Source organism: Pundamilia nyererei, unplaced genomic scaffold (genome assembly GCF_000239375.1).
Source record: "Pundamilia nyererei isolate P.nyererei 1_Seehausen unplaced genomic scaffold, PunNye1.0 scaffold00286, whole genome shotgun sequence".
NCBI lineage: Eukaryota > Metazoa > Chordata > Actinopteri > Cichliformes > Cichlidae > Pundamilia > Pundamilia nyererei.
This window is the reverse complement of record NW_005187687.1, coordinates 594,513-600,391: the sequence shown is the minus strand read 5'-3', so window position 1 is coordinate 600,391 and position 5,879 is coordinate 594,513.

Below are 5,879 nucleotides of genomic sequence, written 5' to 3'. Positions count from 1 at the left end.
CAGAAGTGAAAATCAGTGGCAACGAGTCTGATTGATTGATGAATCCCAATCTGAAATATGGAGGAGGTCAGGAGAGAGGTGCAAGAGTGAGTTTCTACAAAACAAGGTGGAGGTTCTGTCATATTTTTGGAGACGCATGTTAGCCATCCTTTTAATCCTTTTGCACAACAACTCATCTAAGCATGTAGACATGGTCAAGACAGCTTGCTGAAGTCCAAACCGAGCATCAGAATGGGAAAAAGGTGACAGTGAATTTGGCATGGTTATTAGTGCCAGACAGAGTGGTGAGTATTTCACAAACTGCAGATCTACTGGGATTTTCCCCCAGAGAGTGGTCCAGCAGTTATCTGAGTGAACAATGTCTTGTTTTTGTCAGCGATCAGAGGAGAACGGCCAGACTATTTTGAGTTGGATAAGAAGTAACTCAAATAACCACTTGTTACAACCGAGGTATGCAGAAGAACGTCATCTTAAAGCAGTGCTATAGCAGCAGAAGACTACACTCCTGTCAGCAAAGATTAGGAAACTGAATACCACAATGAGCATCATTTACAGTCAACACACAAAAACAAACCATGTCACAAATTTCGAATGATCTCAAGCTGGTTGCATGAACATGACAATGAGTTCACTGTAGACAAACGACCTCTACAGTCACCAGACCAGGGCAGCTTTTGGATATGAAGGAATTAAAGTAGTTCTGAAGGCAAAAGGGTTCAACCTGATACTTGCAAAGCGTACCTAATAAAGCAACCGGTGTGTGCGTGTGTGTGTACATAACACGCAAACTAAACTAATAAGTACAGCTGGTTTCTAAGGAAACATCAATGAATGCATGCGTGCTGAATCCTACCATGACAATGTCCTTCTATAAAGTTTCCCTCAGTTACATTCTGAACTTTACACATTTATAATATCAATAATTCTAATAACACACAAATTCGTTGTTTTAATTTGCTCTTACAACACAGCACCTAACCTAACAACCATGGTATTCTGTGATAAAAAATTAAAAAAAGTACACAGTGTTATGAGACCGTCCCAGTAATGGAAAAAGAAAAATGATTTTTTTTAAGAACGCAAGAAAAAGTAGCCTGATCATAATATTTAGGTGGTCTCTTCTTTTACCCAGAGGTAGAAACAGTTTTTGAAACTGTTGTGCTAATCTTCTGCAGAGCCCCATAAGTAAACTTCAGGTTTCTGGCTGTGCAGAGTGATTGTAGAGAACAGTGTTACTGTCAAGGAAAAACCATTATTAGGACCAGATCTTACATCAGCGGATGACTGCTACTTCCTACTTAAAAGTGATGATTTTGTGCTTTTTGTTGCAACATTCCTCATCGCTGGGAGCCTGATTGATGTCTGATTGAAGTCTGATTCGGATGTAAAGGTCTGAAATGAGGCAATCAAAGTCTTCTAAATACACACACGAGGGATCGAAACAGAAGCAATGCAAAATAAGTAATGGTAGTAATAAATACTTTTATTTATAGGATAGGTTCAATAAGTGAAAAGGAAAGGTGGTTCACACATACAGACTGGAAAATAAACAGCTTTGAAATCCAACAGCTTCATCTGCAGCGACGAATGATGGCTATGCTTCAGTTTTTATAATACTGCCACAAAATACAGGATTGAGGATCCAAACGAGCACAAGCTGAGGAAGGAAACACAAAACACACATTTAACAGAATACACATAAGGACATAAATCTGTTACACTGAGAGTATAACAAATGTTGTGCCAAAGGAAAGACAGCAATACACACACTGGTGTCACTCTGTAAAAATCCCCAATGCTCTTCTGTGCATCTTCAAATTGGAGTGACCAGGGAGCCAGCTGCAGGCCTTTTCATGTGATAGTATATCTGTACTGTACTGTGGCAAAGTACCAATATATAATATGTGCAAACATACATGCTAATGCAGTACACAAATGAACAACGGGAATTCTAGGAAGCTTGAATTTGATTTGGTACGACCACCTTTGTTCTTCACCATAGCCTAAAACTCTCTTAGGCAAGCTTTCTTGTAATGTCTTTAAGTAATCTTTAGGAATAGTTCTCCAGGCTTCTTGAAGGACATTCAAAGCTCTTCTTGTTGGTTGTTGTTGGATGGCGGCTGCCTTTTGTCCCGTTTTCATCTCGATGACCCCACACTGCTTCAATAATGTTGAGGTACGGACTCTGGGGAGGCCAGTCCATGAATGGACTGAAAATCACCACCACCACTCTTGCTGCTATCCTCCTGTCACTCATCTTGACACTCCTCTTGTCACTCATACACCCTGCCTGCACTCGCTTCATCACCTCTCTTGTGAGCTGTCTGTTGCTTTGGATGATTGAGCCCAAGTGCTTAAACTCATCTACCTCTACTACCTCTGTTCCTTACATCTTCACTGTTGCCTCTAATTACTGTATGATGAAAAGCATTTGCGAGCTGTGCCATAGATGCGGTGCTGGCAGCACGGTGGCATGGTGGTTATCACTCACCGAGAAGGTCGTGAGTTCAATTCCACTACAGTGGCTTGCAAAAGTATTCCCCTAGAATTTTGTCACATTACAGCCACAAACATGAATCAATTTTATTGGAATTCCAAGTGAAAGACCAACACAAAGTGGTGTACACGTGAGAAGTGAAACTAAAATCATACGTGATTCCAAACATTTTTTACAAATAAATAACTGAAAAGTTGGGTGTGCGTTCAGCCCCCTTTGGTGCACCTGTGTGTAATCTAATGTCAGTACAAATACAGCTGCCCTGTGACGGCCTCAGAGGTTGTCTAAGAGAATATTGGGAGCAACAACACCATGAAGTCCAAAGAACACACCAGACATGTCAGGGATAAAGTTATTGAGAAGTTTAAAGCAGGCTTAGGCTACAAGTATCGCACAACTGTAAACCTACCAAGACAAGGCCGTCCACCTAAACTCACAGGCCGAACAAGGAGAGCGCTGATTAGAAATGCAGCCAAGAGGCCCATGGTGACTCTGGACGAGCTGCAGAGATCTACAGCTCAGGTGGGGGAATCTGTCCATAGGACAACTATTAGTCGTGCACTGCACAAAGTTGGCCTTTATGGAAGAGTGGCAAGAAGAAAGCCATTGTTAACAGAAAACCATAAGAAGTCCCGTTTGCAGTTTGCCACAAGCCATGTGGGGACACAGCAAACCTGTGGAAGAAGGTGCTCTGGTCAGATGAGACCAAAGTGGAACTTTTTGGCCAAAATACAAAACGCTGTGTGGCAGAAAACTAACACCGCACATCACTCTGAACACACCATCCCCACTGTCAAATATGGTGGTGGCAGCATCATGCTCTGCTTCTCTTCAGCAGGGACAGGGAAGCTGGTCAGAGTTGATGGGAAGATGGATGGAGTCAAATACAGGGCAATCTTGGAAGAAAACCTCTTGGAGTCTGCAAAAGACTTGAGACTGGGGCGGAGGTTCACCTTCCAGCAGGACAACGACCCTAAACATAAAGAATGGGATGGTTTAAAACAAAACATATCCATGTGTTAGAATGGCCCAGTCAAAGTCCAGATCTAAATCCAATCGAGAATCTGTGGCAAGATCTGAAAACTGCTGTTCACAAACGCTGTCTATCTAATCTGACTGAGCTGAAGCTGTTTTGCAGAGAAGAATGGGCAAAGATTTCAGTCTCTAGATGTGCAAAGCTGGTAGAGACATACCCTAAAAGATTGGCAGCTGTAATTGCAGCAAAAGGTGGTTCTACAAAGTATTGACTCAGGGGGCTGAATAATTACGCACACCCCAGGCTGGGGTCTTTGTGTGGAGTTTGCATGTTCTCCCCATGTTTGCGTGGGTTCTCTCCAGGAACTCCGGCTTCCTCCCACATGCACTTAGTGGGGATAGGTTAATTATTCAGTCTAAATTGCCCATAGGAGTGAATGTGAGTGCGAATGGTTGTTTGTCTCTGTGTGTTAGCCCTGTGACAGACTGGCGACCTGTCCAGGGTGTACCCCGTTTTTTGCCCTAAGACACCTGGGTCAGGCTCCAGCCCTACCGCGACCCTGAAAAAGGATAAGCGGAAGCGAATGGATGGATGGATGCCAACCCAACTTCATAATCTGTCACGATCAAGCTCATTAGAGGACATACGGAAGGCGTGAGCTGTTTTAGATTTCTTCCAGCTAAGGCTTTAAGCTTCTACACAAGTTCATATCCGATAATAAAGTCCACATTAACATTGAACCAGCGGCTTTCAGCTTTAAATCAATATGTAATCCAAGGACTTTTAATGTTTACCCCAAAGTTAAGTATTTATTGACTGGTTTAAACTATAATCGTGAGATTTCATCACCAGTTTGGATGCAAGCGCACAACGTGACCACTAGGTGTCGCCCGGAGCCCGCTGATGGAGCCCAGAGCGTGCCCAGAGAACACCAGGTGGCTGGGATTAGCGGGCTTTTAAGATCCAGCAGTGGCGCTGTGTGGCTAAAGCCTGCAGTACTGTATGCGCACTTCAGGCCTGGAAAAAACAGAAAAGAAAGAAACGAAAAAAAGGCCCACACACAAACTGATCAACAGCTGAGTGCAACTGCAACTGTTTCTGCATAGTTTCCTTCTTCCTGCCACTCACCACCACACAATCCGCTCCAGTTGGCCCGTTCAGTGGATGTTGAGTGTAAACATTCACGTTTTAACCGCTTCCCACAGTCTGCTGTACACTGAGAGCAGACCATAGTGGCACAGTGAGCACAGAGACAGTGGGGAAATACCCAACAGCGCGAGGAGTGTGCAGCTGTCAAATATTTGGTAAGTGGGTTTGCCTCGAGTCAGCTTTGTGCAGTTTTGAGGAACAATGGGAGATAAAAACAAAACAGGAAAGAATTTTTTTTTTAGCAGCTGGATTCAGAATTAAGGCAGTCATCTCTAGGCTTCAGAGTAGAGAGGTGACTGGGCTTTATCAAAGCAGTGCAGAGGTCAGCTGCTGCTCTGTGTCTGCCTGTCTTCTGGCCCACTTCATACCAAAGCTCATACAGTAGGCCAAGGCTGACCTTAGTGCATAGACTGAGGACTGATATAGCCCAGTGGAAGACATATCCTAGTAATTTACACCACAGCCCTGCTCCTGCTCTGTGCAGACTTGTGTATACTCTCAGACTGGGATTTGGTAAGCCCCTTCTTCCTCAATGAGCACTCTCCCAAGGGGAAAGGGAGTGCTGCTGAGGCCTCGATGCACAGCCCAAGTGTGGCTTTTAGGTTCGACTGCACCAGCCATATTCTTATGTCACTGGGTTTTTCAAAGCACATAATCCTTCTTATATAAATGCCCCTCTTTTTTATACCCTAGATGAGACCAAGAGAGTACAGGAGATGAAGCAGCTGGATCTAAATAAAACAGGAAGAGTCAGTGATGCATGTTGGCATGAAGAGAAGGCAGTAAAGCTACAACTTTCAGTGGACCTCCTAGTGTGGCGAGGAGCCTAGCAGCTTTTTTGCACGCAGCCACAGTACTTAAAAACGGAGGATACAAACAGTTGTGGTGATGAGTCATACTTCATAGGAACAGCTTATCAAGGCCCGAGTCGTTAGACGCTTTCCCGCTCTCTTTAATTGCGTCGGGGTCTCATAATGTGGAGTCACTTTAACTTAACCGAGGCAGCAGTGCGAGTTAATATACGTCTCACCTTCCAGAAAGATAACTATTGATCCTCAGGTGTCGAAAGAGAATGATCTGTTATGTGTTAGTTTTAATTAAATTTGTTTTAATTGCTCACATTGATTCTTTTCCCCCCCACATAGAGCTGCCATATAATCCAACTCATCTTACTCCTGCTCTACCAGCTTAAATCTCACACGTTTTTTTTGTTGTTTTTTAAAACACATAACCTGTACACAATACAAAACCAATTTA